Raw genomic sequence first — 12454 nt, forward strand, 5'->3', positions numbered from 1 at the left:
GCTGGAGAGAGCAGCCCGTGTGCCACTCTCAACATGGCGGCGCGGAAAGGGAGCCGCAGTTTGCCACTCCCAAGATGGCGGAAGTGATAACAGTCACGTGACAGAGCACCACAGATGGCTGTCGGGGCTGAGCCACACTCAAAATGGCGGGACGGCGACAGAGGTGTCTCTGACTCTGCCTGATGTTCCCGGCGCGGCTCCCGCCAGTCCCCGTCGCCGCTGACGCCACCACCTGTGTCTCCACACCGGGAACGCTGAGAAAAATCGCGCTGAAAGCGCTGGGTCGGCGTCGGGCGGTGGGGTGGATTTCAGGCAGCCGAAAGACAGACGCCTTTGTGAGGAGTGGGGGACCTTAATCGTGCCACTCCAAAAATGGCGGCTTGACCGGAAATGGCTTCCGCCACAATCAAAGATGGCGACGAAGGGCAGAAGTCACGTTTTTTATGCCACACCAAAGATGGCGGTTTGACACGCCTCTTTACGGCCTTCCAAAGATGGCGGCATCTTGCGCATGCGCCTTGGGGATGGGACAAATGGCGGCCTGGAAGGAACATGCTCCGTCCTTTCGGCTGCCTGAACGCCACGCCGGCGCCGACCCAGGTCTTTTAGCGCGATTTTTCATAACGTTTCCCGACGTGGGAAAACGGGTTGTGCGGAGCTGGGAGCACCCGGCAGGATGCAGCTCCTCTTTCCTAGGAGGTGAGGGCTGCGGGGCTGCAGCTGGAGGCAGGGTTTGCCAGGCAGGGGCAGCAAGGAGAGTTCCAGCTCCCAGCAGCTCTCTGGCAGTACTGCATGGACTCTGGGCAGAGGAGGTGGGAGGTGTGGGTGGTGTTCATGTCCTGAAATGGCAGCAGTCTCGTGTGACTGTGTGGGAACCAGCTGTAAGGCTGGCAGCCGAATCAAATCTTTTATTAGATTTATATCAAATGTGGTGTTTATATCTGGGACCGCTCAGTTCTCTGGGTGTGAAAGTCCTTGAAGCAGCAAAGCTGAGCAGTTTTTGAGCATTTCAGGTGTGCTCTGTCCTGCTCTGTGACCCCACAGCGCTCACAGGGTGAGGGGGGATGTGGATCTCCACATTCCACATCTCCATTGCACATTTCAGCTGGGAATTCTGTGGAAGCGCATGAAGGAACCAGCCAGGCGGGCGCTGCGTGTGAGGCTGGAGATGAGCAAAAGTAAGGGAGAGAAAGGGATTGATCTGAGGGATTGCTTAGACACCCTTAAATGTTCTCCCTCTTTCTGAGGAAGGCTTTCAGCCCTTGTTTCAGTGAAATCCCTTGGGGCTGGGAACGAGCGAGCAAGCCAAAGCCGTGGGGTTTGGTCAGGGCCATTCCCGGGGGCTGTGAGTCAGCTCTGGAGGGGTGGAAGGAAGGAAATGCTGCTCTGGGGGGGCTGACACAGCAGGGCCCGAAGGCTCCCATGGCAGCTCAGGGAAAGAGGAGGTGTGAATCCCTCCCTGTCATGCCCAGTGGAAACGACTGCCCCAGGTGCCAGGGCAGGGAGGAGCCGGGGGAAGGGGATTTGAAAATCCAAGCAGGCAGAACCCACTGGAGATGTGTAGGCTTTTCATCAGGCAACGCTGAGCTGCTGACACAGAATTCTGCAGGTTCCCAGGAAAAGTGAGTTTGGATGTTTCTATTCTAAGATCAATTTGGGGACCAGGGGAAGAGAAATGCATTGTGTTAGCTTGGGACACCAGAATATATGGTTCTCAAAGTTGAATTGGCTTTTTGTTTGAAGAGAAGCAAAATTAATATGGTAGATTGTTGAAAATGGTGAAAAAGTGGAATGAAAGGTTCTTTTTGACCCAGACTGAAAAGGTTTTTTTATTTGTTTTGTTTTGTGTAGCCTGGCTTAGGGAAATATAGCAGATCTCACTTTTTTTTTTTTCTCCAGCCGACTGGAGTGTTATCTTCTTAATTCAAAAAGGGTTTGCTGTATGTGTAATATTTCAGTTGTAATTCCACAGTGGAGGAGAGCTTGGAGCAGTCAAACTGAATCCAGCAGGCCAGGGGCTGCCCTTGTCCAGCAGTGCCCTGAAGGCAGGGAGGGAGAGGAAATCCCAATTAGGTTGGAATTCCTACTTTTGTGGCATTCCAGAAGGTAACTGAGTCAGGAGGGAGGAGGAATTAGAGGCCGGTGTGTGCTTTGTGTGCACCTGGACTGTGCAGGGGGGAGGATTGTGCTGAAGGTTGTGCTCCTGCTGGGCTTTCAGACACTTCTCTGCAGCCGAGCCGAGGTGTAAATAATTGTAGTACTGAGGGGTGGCTGTTTGTGCTAAGATGGGGTCGCCTGGCTGGAAAACTTGTTCAGGCTACTCTGAAAAAAGCAGGAGCACAGCAGGAAAAACGTCTGTCCCAGGGCTGTCATCCTGACAAATTAACAATTTACTTGGAATTTTTCTTTTCTTACATGTTAACTATAAGGAAAATTTGCTGTTGAGGATGTGAAAGGCAGGGAAACAGGGACAACACCTATGCCAGGAGAAGAGAGATCCTCCTCTCCTCTCCTGTGAGCTGTGCTTACACTGGCTGCTGTCTGGGGAGATGCCACCATGGAAAAAAGCACCTGATAATTTCTGTTCCAAGATTCCATCCTGCTGTTTATGGTTTATGGCCTGTGCTGAGAGAGGTGGAAATGTTTCCCTATGAGTGTTGTCTGTCAGCCACTAGAAACAGACTCCAGTCTTCTCATGTAAACTAAATTCTTATTTTTCCTGACCCCATTGAGAACATTGGAATTGGAGAAGAGAAATGATCCTGGTTCTTTCTCTGCTCCACCCTTCATCTGTACCACTTGATGGTCCCACCAGGACCTGTGATGGGGTACATGAGAAAAATAAGTTATTTTGCCCATGTAATTGGATTCTAGGTACTTTGCTGTGGATTTGAACTCTTCTGTCGTAAAACTTATAAATCTTTTAGATTAGAACAGAAAACCATGGAAAAACAGCCTGGCTTGAAGGGTTTTTACCAGACTAGAGCTGACTACAGAAAATTGGATGGTCAAGTGCTTTGTTGGTCTGGACTTCCAACTCTGAAAGATTAGAAGCTGAAAACTTCCTGTGTCCTCCAGCAGAGGATTCATTTGGAGTTTGGGAAGAGTTCAATGGAACTTGGAGATGTGACAACTTCCGAAGTGTGAGCTTGTGTAAACAAGGAAGCAGATGGAACCTCTGAACTAAAAGTACTTTCATGAAGGTTTTGTGCCACAGAGTAATTGGTGATGGAAAATTAGTTTTCAGGCAGTTGAAAGGTCCATCTTTTCTTTGGAAAAAAAAATAAAAATAAACTGAGGCAAAGGGATAGCCTGGTTGGTTCTGGATCAGGAAGTGAACTTTCCAAGATTTCTGAAGAGAGGAGAGAGGTTTTTCCCCATTTTCTAGAATTCGGTCTCATTAAGAAGAGTTGTCTGATCCTGACACCCTGTCAGTTCCCTGGGAGAGAGGTGGGCAGGACTGGAATGTATTGTTTTATTCAGCCTCTCCTCAGTGGGTTTGCCTTTGGTTGTGTCTTAAGCCAAGAGGGAGCTGCTGTCTGCAGTGAAACAAAGCTCTTTCCTCAGCCGAAATGTCTTCCAGCAGCACTGGGAGCTCGGGCTGCTCTTCCTGGCCCTGTGTTTCCAACGGGGTGAGGTTTGTGTGTGCCTTTCCCTTATGGCAGATTCCTCCTTTAGGCAGCTTCTGTCTGTGCAGCCTGTGGGGGCTTTAGGATGGATGGAGAGAGCCTCAAGGGAGTCCAGAGGAGGCCAAGAAGTGCTTCAAGAGCTGGGGCACTTTTGTTACACAGATAGGCTGGGAGATCTGGGAACATTCAGCCTGAAGAAGAGAAGGCTCTGGAGAGCCCTGAGAGCCCTTTCCAATGCCTAAAGGGTTCCAAGAGAGCTGGAGAGGGACTTTGGGGAAGAGGACAAGGGGCAATGGCTTCCCACTGCCAGAGAGTGGGTTTAGATTGGATCTGAGGAAGAAATTGTTCCCTGTGAGGGTGCTGAGGCCCTGGCACAGGCTGCCCAGAGCAGCTGTGGCTGCCCCATCCCTGGCAGTGTCCAAGGCCAGGCTGGACAGAGCTTGGAGCAAGCTGGGATAGTGGAAGGTATCCCTGCCCATTGCAGAGGGTGGAACTGGATAATCTCAAAGGTCCTTCCCATCCAGTCCATTCTGTGATTCCATGATTCCAACATCTCTACACATATGGAGAGCCAAAGTGCAGTGCTGCATCTCTGGCACCTCATCCTTAATGTCACTTTGGTGGGCTGATGTTGGGAAATAAGACCTATGGATGGACTGATGAAGTCAGTCAATACTTTTGCCTCCTGTGGTGGAAAACACCTGGGATTCCTTTCCTTGCTGGGGATAAACAGCAGACAATGCTTATGGAATAATGCCTTGGCTGATCTTTATCTTCTCTTGGTGGTTATTAATAGTGGAGGGAGTTGTCTCCAGGATTCCCAGTGTCACTGTATTTGTCCATGGGTTCACAAGGTTCTGAGGTGGGAGCCAAAGCTCTGGGGGTGTGGATCCATTCCCTATTTCCATGCAGCAGGATGCTCTGATGAAAGGCATCCCCTGCCTGTGTCTGCTCAGCTGTCTGGCCGCACTGGAGTGAGGGGTTCCAGTCAGGATATCCATTGGCTGAGGAGGGCTGGAAAGGCAGACGTGGGGTCAGTGTTACCAAGAAGGGGGAAAGCCAGTCAGAGGAGAGGGACGGTGGTAGATCAGTGATGGCCTGGCAGCTTTTGCTCAGGATGTTCAGGGAAGCCTGCATCCCTGGAGCTCATTGTAGGGTCCTGCTGCCTTGGATCAGGAGAGGCTGATTATTGCTGCCCTTTTCCAGCCTTGTTTGCTTTCTGTATTTAACTGGACCAGATCCAATGGAGTTTTGAGCCAGCTGCTTGTTGCACACCACCGCATCCCCTGCAACTCCATCTCTCTGGAAAACGGGGAGGGAGAGGGAAGGGAGGATTCCCAGGGACACAGGACTGAGCTCCTCTTGCAAATGTCTGATGTCCCTTTCCCAGGAGCTCTGACAGGGATTTCTGTGGGTAGTTCCCAGCCATTGTGGAATTTGGGGATGGAGGTGGGAATTTTTGTGCCTTGGGGCCACTCAGCTCTAGGACACAAAGTGGGAACATGAGGTGACATTCCCAAGGAATGTGTCTTCGAGGACATGCCAGGGAGAAGCAGGAGAATCAGGGCACCCAAGCATCCCCTGAGCCTGGGGAGATGGCAGGTCTCCTGGATCTGGTCCATATCTCCCTCAGGGAATCCCAGAGGTTTCTCTCTTTGGGTGTCAGATGTCCTCTGAGCAAATCAGTGGTGTCTTTAGAAGTGGGCTGGGGACAGAGCAGGCCAGCTTGGGGCCACCGCAGCTATTGACGATCTGGGTCGCACACAAACCACACAAAGAGGAGAGAACGTGCAGGGAACGGTCAAAATGTCAAACCAGGGACACACAGAGGAGCAGGAATCAAAGACAAAGCTGACCCTTGGATCAGCTCAGTCATCTCAAGACACATCAGCCTAAGTCTTTGAAGGAGACTGGACAGTTCAGGGGCACATGAGAATTTTTTGGAGTCAAAGCAAGGTCTGATCTACAAATGAATTGTTGTTAGAGACCTTACAAGGTGACGCTTCAGAAAATGGAAAATACCTTGCTATTCCTGTGTGCTTCCTGGCTCCTTTTCCAAGTTGGGATTTGTGCTTCCTATTTGCCATGCAAATACTGAGCTGTATTTGCCTGGAGGTGAGACCAGGCAGATTGCCAGTGGGAACCCCAGCTGGCTGTCTCTTTTATTCACGGTAAGGTTTTATTGATTGGGTGGAAAGATTCATATATGCTGGGTTTCTTGTATTTACTTCAAGCTGCAAATTGGATCAGAGGCCAGGAACAACCAGCATCTCTTCTGGAAGTTCCTCAGAAAGCTGTGGCCAAGTGGGAACAGTTCTCTAAGCCATTTGCACAATCTGTCTGCTTGTAAGTGTGAACTAGAAATAAAAGTGAGTTACTGGTGAGACTTGGGAATAAGATTTACCTGTTTCAGTGGCCCAGTCAGAAAATGCACCAACTTTAAAGTGTGAGGATTCTGGATGTGCTTCCTCAGTTTGACCTGGAAAGAGGAAGGAAACAGTTTAACACTAATCTGAATGTGCCTTCTCTTTTCTGTCCCATGAGGGGAGTGTTGCAGGCTGGTGAGAAGAGTACATGGTGTAGGGCATGGGAATCATTCATGTTTATTTTGTGTCCACTTCTAAATCCTGATGAATTTCAGGAGGGGTGGAATCCCCTCTCCCTAATCACTGTCCTTGAAGGTGATTTGAACAGACACACAAAACCTTGCCTAATTTTGAAAGTCCTAGTGAGGAAGGGCCAGGATATTATTGCTTCTGTGTCTCGCAGGGTTGAGAACTCCACTGGTTCCATGAATGGAGACAACAGGATTGATGTTCTATGGATCCCTTGGCAAATTGCTGACAAGGAAAAGTCCCCACCAAGGTCTTGTCTGTGGCACCTGCAGCTGCCGTGGCCACTGAAATGCTCCAGATCCAGTGGTATTTGAGATGAGCTGTGGCAGAATGGAGGAGCAAACACTTGGGATTGATTTACTGCAAGAACTGGGATTCAGTAGCAGCAATCAGCTGAGCTGTGGTGAGAAACCTCTCCAGTTTGTGCTCCCATTCAGCTCCTTCTCCTACCCTGGGCTCCTGGCAGGAGCCGTGGAATGCCGGAATGGTTTGGGGTAGAAGGGACCTTAAAAGCTCATCCTGCTCCACTCCCTGCCACGGGGACAACTTCCACTATCCCAGCTTGCTCCAAGCCCTGTTCAGCCTGACCTTGGACACTCCCAGGGATCCAGGGGCAGCCACAGCTTCTCTGGACAACCTGTGCCAGGGCCTTGCTAAAATCAGAGGGAAGTATTCCCTCATAATAGCAAACCTAAACTCTTCAAAACAAGGTGAATCTGCAAACTTCTTTGCTAAATTCTTACTTGTGTTCTGTGAAAAAAACAAAACAACAAACCCAAAACAATCCAAAAATACTAACAAGTGTCCTTTTTCCCCCTCTCAGCAATGTAGCATAGATGCCAATGATGGGGAAGAAGCTGGATTTCACACAGCGGAGGCCGTGATTTATGCAGCAGAGAAGGAGCTGCTGAATATTAAAGGCATCAACCAAAGCTGGCAGAATCCCAGTAAGGATGTTCAGGAACTTTAACCCAAGATATTCCACAGGTTTATTTGTCCTGGCTGAAAGCACTGTGGTAAATTTGGAAGGTCTCCAAAGGGCAGTAAAGGTGATTGGAGGTGTGACATAACTTGTGATGGGAAAAGTCAAAATGCACCAGGACAGGACTGAAGTGGAGGATATTTCCATAAAACACACAAAATGGATGTTGGAGCTTTCTTGGAGCAGAATTTCAGTTCTGTTCAGAGGTACCAACTCATGCACGGTCTGTGAAATGTGCACAGAATGATACAGGCACCTCTCCACAAGGCAGGAAATATTAATTACGGGGGGTTAACGAACGGCAGGAGCTCTCCTGGCACTGCTCAGACGGGTTTTCCCTCAGGCTGATGCAGCCAAGCTGATTCCCAGGGTTTCACCACAGCCACAGAACTCTGCCAATGACGGTCAGAGAGTATCCCAATCACCACTGATTCCAAAGAGCTGGACAAGCTCCATCAAGGTCAGCATTTTATTATTTCTCTTTGCTGCTTAAACTCAGTTATTGGAGTGGGGTTTTCCCATGAGTTTGATCTTTGCATGGAACCACAAGTCTTGGTTGGATGAAAGACCTCTAGGACTGCTCTTGAATAATTACTTTTATTTTAAAAGCTATAAAAATAGTCTAATCCTTTTAGTCATGATGCAAGACCCAGAGCTGTTTGTGGATATTTCTGGTTTATTTAAGTCTGTGATGTGTTTAGGGAAAACTAAACCAGGCATCACTATCTCCCCATTCCTCTGATAATCTAAAAATGAAAACAATTTCAGCTCTTCAGCAACACACCTGGACTTCTTATCCACAGCATGCACAAGTCTCAGGATGACAAGCAGTTTTCCCTCTTAGTTTTGAAACTTTCAGCCAAATTCACTGTTTAACTGAATCTCTATAAATGTAATATTTTATATGTGGAATAGATACATAGGTGTATTTTTGTAACATGTGACCTTTTAATTTTTTTAATAATTATTATTATAATTTTCCCTTCAGGAGAAATAGAAACAGGATCCATAATGGACTTATCTGGGGAATTCCAATTAGGTCCATGTACTTCCCGGGCAGCATTCCCATGGGACCATACCCTGCGTGTTTTTCTGGATCCCGGTGCAGCAGAATCTCAGTGGCCACGGTTGGGAATTCGGTGAATTGGAAGCAGAGCTGAAGGGTTTGTCCACTAAGAGAAGTGGTGATTATAAACCAAAGCAGCATGGTATTCCACACCATGGATTTGGGATTGGTGATGGTCCCAATCCATAATCTTTGCTCATTTTCTTTTGGATGCTGCAGCCTGATGGGCTGGGGGAGCTGCTCCTTTCCATTTCCATTTAATTTTCTGTATTTCATTAATTCTCTGTGGAAATCTGCTTTTAATGAAAGGGCCCAGGAGGATATCGATGTCGTCCCAGGTTCCTGGGATTCACAGCTCTGTGTTCAGACCAAGGACTGTTCTGGCTGGCAGAAGCTGCACCAATCTCCCAAGAATCTCTGGATTTTCTTCTCCCAATTCTCAGTTTGGGGGTGCAGTGCAGCCCTGCCCTGTGCATCTCCTAGAAGAGTTTTGGTGTTTAAAAGGTTATTTTGTATCCTGTAGTACTTGTAACTTGATAAAAAAGTATAACACTGTATCAATGTGGTTTTGATTGGCTCATTTACATTCCTTAATTAAAGCAAATAATTGAGAAGGGGTTTGAGCAGCCCTTGGTTGGAGCTGGCAGCTCTTCCTTATCTCCTCATTCACTGAATTTCTTTGAATTATTTCTTAAGCAGTTACTGCAATCCAGATGCACAATGAGGAGAACAGCATTGCTGCCCTGCTGGATTGGGAAATCCAAGTGCAATTCCTCAGAGGGATTGAAGGGATGGGGATCTGAGCCTCAGGCTGGGTTTTGGCAGCAGGAATTCAGTGAGGAGGGGTGAGGGGAGATCCCCCAAAACTGGTTAAAGCAAATTCTGCTGGGTTTGGGTGCCCCTCCCCAAAAAATGATCCTGATTAAAGGGGACTTGAGGAAGCAGTGGGATATGTTGGGGGGGGGGCTGTGCTGGAGCCCCCAAACCCTGGTCAGGGATGGTGGGCAGTGCCAGCTCCCTGGGGACACTATGGGGGGGGCTGTGCTGACACCCCCAAATTCCAGCCAGAAATGGAACGGCAGCCGGGTGGAGTAGGGGGGCAGGACGGGAGGGGTTGTTCGTTTGTCTGGCGATTTTTATGTCTGTTCACACTGCAGTGATGTGACCCCCTCTGCTTCCCCCTATCCCTCCCGGCCCCCGGTCCAGAGAAGGGGCACCGGAGGAGGGGGCGGGGACTGGAGGGGGGGAAGCCCACCCCAGCCCCCCGGGGCCCCCCGGTGCGATGTGTGGAAGCCGCAATGCCGCCGGTGTGTGTGAACAGCCCCGAGCGGAGACTCCAGCGGGGGCGCGGGCGCCGGGCTCCGGCCCTCTGGGCTTTGTTCTCCGGCGGCCCGAGCTCCGCGGCTGCGGGGCAAGAAGGAGAGCGGGGAATGGAGAACGGGAACAGCGAGCAAAGGGGGGAGGCGACAAGGAGAGAAGGCAGGTGGGGGGGGGGGGGTTCGGGCTGCGCAGGGCAGGACGGGAGGGGGCTGGGGGGGAAAGCAGGGTGGAGGAAGGAGGGGGAGGATTGAAGGCAGGTGGGGGGATTTGGGGAGGGAGAAGGAGAGCAGGGAGAGAGAGCAGGAGGGAGCCGGGGGACAGGGAAGGGGGGAAGCAAGAAGAGGGTGGAGGGGAAGGGTTGGGGTATATAGGGGGATAGGGAGGTGGGAAAGTGGCGGTGGAGAGGGAGGGTGGGGGGAGGCAGTAGAGGGCGGCAGAGAGGAGGGAGGGAGGGGAGAAAAGAGGATAGAGGAAAAGAAGTACAGAAAAAAAGAAGCGCAGAAAAAAGAGAATGACAGCTATAGAGCCCGGCCCAGCCGCAGCCGCTCCCACCGAGGGACAAACAGCTCCAAAGTCAATTCCCGGGGCTTAAATCCCCTCGGCCTCGCCCCGCGCAGCCGCTCTGGGCCCCGCGCACCTGAGCCGGCCCCGCCCCGCCCATAAACCCCGGCGGCTCCGCGCCCGCTCCGCTCGGCTCCGCGGTGGGGGCTCGGCCCGGGGTGCGGCGGGACCGGCACTCGGAGCGCTCTGCGGAGCCCGAGGCGCTGAGATGGGGCCGGCACCGGGACCCGGGTCCCGGTCCCGCCCCCGCCGGTGTCCGCTGGGGGTCCCGGGTGAAGCCGCTTCTCCCTTGGCGGGCGGAGTGCGGGATTGGCACTGGGATGGGCCCCGGGACCCCCGGGCCGCGGGCGGGAGGAGCCGCTCCGGGCCGGGCGCTGGGGTCGAGCCCGGCGCTGCCGCTCCTGCTTCGGCTGGCGCGGGGCCGGGGTCCCGCCGGGGCTCCGGGCGCGGTCCCGCTGCGGCCGCGGGGAGCCGGGTCTGTGCCGGTGCCGGGAGGAGGGCGGCGGCTCCCCGGAGCAGGCGCTGGATCGCGGCTGGAAGCGGGCGGGGAGCGGTGACCGCCCGTGCCCGGCCCGGCCCCGCCGCCGCCTCAGCGCCGCCCGGCCCTGGCGGGGCGCCCCCTGGCGGGCGGGAGCGGCGGGCGCAGCGCCCCCTGGCGGACAGGAACGGCGAGTGCAGCGCCCCCTGGCGGGCGGGAGCGGCGGGCACAGCGCCCCCTGGCGGACAGGAACGGCGAGTGCAGCGCCCCCTGGCGGGCGGGCCCCGCCCCGCAGCCCCGGAGCGCTCCGGGCCCAGCTCCGCGCGGAGCCGCCCCCGCCCCGGCACCCCCGAGGCCACCGCGCCCTCCGGACCGGGCAGCGCCCGCCTCCCCCTCCCCGGTGCCCGCACCCCCGGGCCGAACGAGCGGGGCTGGATCGCCGCGGGCGGCAGGAGCCGCTCCGGGGCTGGGGCTGAGTCCGGCGCTGCCGCTCCTGCTCCGGCCGCGCCCGCTGTGGCACCAGAGCCCGCCGCACCAGAGCCCGCCGGGGCTCGGTCCTGCTCCAGCCGCTCATCCGACACCTGCCGGGGGAGGCTGCACGCTATCCCTGCTCTCCCCACTTTCTCTGTGCCTCGCACTCTCCAGTGGAAAAACCTGTGGGTTTAAAAAGCCGGTGAAACTCGGTGACTCCCACTCACTGCCAGGAACGTTCCGTGGTGTTTCCTCCATGTGTCCCAGCTGGCTGGGAGGGGGCTGGGAGCCCCAGAAAGGGAACCAGCACCTCTTGTCCTCGGTGTTTGCAGGGCAGGAGCTGTGCCTGCAGTGTCCCACCCGCGGCACGCAGCGTGCCAAGGGCACATCTCAGGGATGGGCACTGGGATTCCTGGACAGTGCTCGGATGGACGTGGATAAAGGGCTGCCAGCAGCTCCTTGGCCAGGGGCTGCTCCGAACGGGCACCTGGAGATACTTCAGCCTGGGCAGACCCCACCCACAGCCCAAAAATACCCCAAGCTGGCATTACCTGGGAATGTCAGCACGGTGCATTTGTGGAGACGCTCAGAGAGCAATTCCCAGTGCCGACCTCCTGGAGCACCCACCCACCCCAAATCCCTTCCCTTCCAGCCCAGGGACACCATCCATCAGCAGCATTAAAGCCAAGGGAACCTCCCCTCATACAGAAATTAAACTCCGAGCAATAGCCCTCAGAGATGCCTTAAAATAAAAGGTTAGAGTGGGATGAAGTTCTGTTTGGATGAAATCTGGAGTTTTTGAGGGAGCCAGCTGGAACTACAGAACTGATGGAGAGCTTTCACAGGAGGGTACCACTGGAGGTGTGCTTCAAGGGCAGAAGCAATCCCAATGTAGTCAAGAGCTCCTGGAAAGCAGACGGAGCAAAATAAGGTAATTCATCCTCATTTTCTGCTGATCAAAGACAGATGGAGGGCTGAAGAGCAGTATCTCTTTCTCTTCAAACTTGTGTACTCCCAAGTGAATACTGGTTGCATTCTGACATATTTAGAAATATTGGAAAAAAACAAGAGATTGTGGACAGAAATGATGCTTTTTCTCCCCTCTTTAAAAATTCACAAAAATTACTGGTTTTGCAAACAAACATTTCTCCACTCAAGACACTCAAGACTTTCCCACCAACTTCATTAAACAGAGGTACATCACAATTAGACACCTGTTAAACAAAATAGTACATAAATACAACTGTTTCCTGCTGGTGGTGAGAAAAATGGTGCAAACCAAAATATTCTGTCATTTACTTCCTCCATTAGAAACTCTTACACAAATTAATC

General features: G+C 52.8%; 1 long non-coding RNA gene across 3 annotated transcripts; it reads left to right on the forward strand.

Moving 5' to 3' along the window:
- Positions 1 to 230: 230 nt before the first annotated feature.
- Positions 231 to 9752, forward strand: LOC131592614 (uncharacterized). 3 transcript variants are annotated; one of them, XR_009280681.1, is made up of 4 exons: positions 231 to 699; positions 6399 to 6954; positions 7068 to 7686; positions 8215 to 9752. It is a non-coding gene; the product is annotated as an uncharacterized LOC131592614 (long non-coding RNA). The 3 variants fall into 3 exon arrangements; XR_009280683.1 differs by having other exon boundaries at positions 234 to 699; positions 6399 to 6647; XR_009280682.1 differs by lacking the exon at positions 6399 to 6954 and having other exon boundaries at positions 240 to 699.
- Positions 9753 to 12454: the final 2702 nt, after the last annotated feature.

Source organism: Poecile atricapillus, chromosome Z (assembly GCF_030490865.1).
Source record: "Poecile atricapillus isolate bPoeAtr1 chromosome Z, bPoeAtr1.hap1, whole genome shotgun sequence".
Taxonomy (NCBI): domain Eukaryota; kingdom Metazoa; phylum Chordata; class Aves; order Passeriformes; family Paridae; genus Poecile; species Poecile atricapillus.